This window comes from Benincasa hispida, chromosome 10 (genome assembly GCF_009727055.1).
Source record: "Benincasa hispida cultivar B227 chromosome 10, ASM972705v1, whole genome shotgun sequence".
In the NCBI taxonomy this organism is placed as follows: Eukaryota; Viridiplantae; Streptophyta; class Magnoliopsida; order Cucurbitales; family Cucurbitaceae; genus Benincasa; species Benincasa hispida.
This window is the reverse complement of record NC_052358.1, coordinates 51834471-51835457: the sequence shown is the minus strand read 5'-3', so window position 1 is coordinate 51835457 and position 987 is coordinate 51834471.

Genomic DNA, 987 nt, shown 5'->3' with positions numbered 1-987 from the left:
GGTTTTAAAATATAATAATTTATGGGGGTTTAAAATATAATAATTAAAAAGGAAAGTGTAATTATAATAATTTCTTTCCGTTTCGAAAGGAAAATTAATTCTTGCCATAACCTTCCCATTGAAATTTAAAATTTAATAATTTTAATTTTTCCGCCAAACTTAAATTCCCGCATTTATACTTGAGATCAAAAATTTTAAAAATGTCCTTCGATCAAGCAATTATTGAATTACCAAGGATAACGTTACTGAAATTACATTATTATATAAAAAAATGTGCTAGATGTTACATTCTTCCCTCCTCAAAGAACTTTCGTCCTCGAAAGTTAAAACACTCTGGGTATTACATTCTTCCCTCCTCAAGGAACTTCACCCTCGAAAGTTCATTCTTGAAAAAAAAAAACTTTGGGTACTAAGCTTTCATCTCATCCTCTCGCTCCCAGGTGGCTTTCCTGAACTGGTGGTTCTGCCACAAAACTTTCACAAAAGCAATTTTCCAGCGGCGCAATGTCTTAACTTCTCTGGCAAGGATCTCTATGGGCTTCTCCTCGTAGCTCAAGTTATCATTCAATCGTAAGGGCTTGTAGTCGACTACGTGGGATAGATCTGTCACATACTTCCTTAGCATCGAAACATGGAAGACATTATGAACTGAAGACAATGCTGGGGGCAAAGCCAAACGGTAAACTACGGGGCTAATTTACTCTAAGACCTCGAAAGGCCCAATGAACCTCACACTCAGCTTCCCTTTCCTGCCAAACCTCATAATACCTTTCATGGGTACCACTTTTAAGAACACTTTCACACCAGTCTCAAATTCCAAGTCCTTACGTCTTACATCGGCATGCTTTTCTGTCTGCTCTGAGATTGTTGCGTATGAGTCATGATCTTCTGTAGTGCCTTATTCGTGGTCTGCACCAATTCAGGTCCTAACAACTTCCTCTCACCAACCTCACCCTGGCATACTGGAGACTTGCAACTCTTTCCATA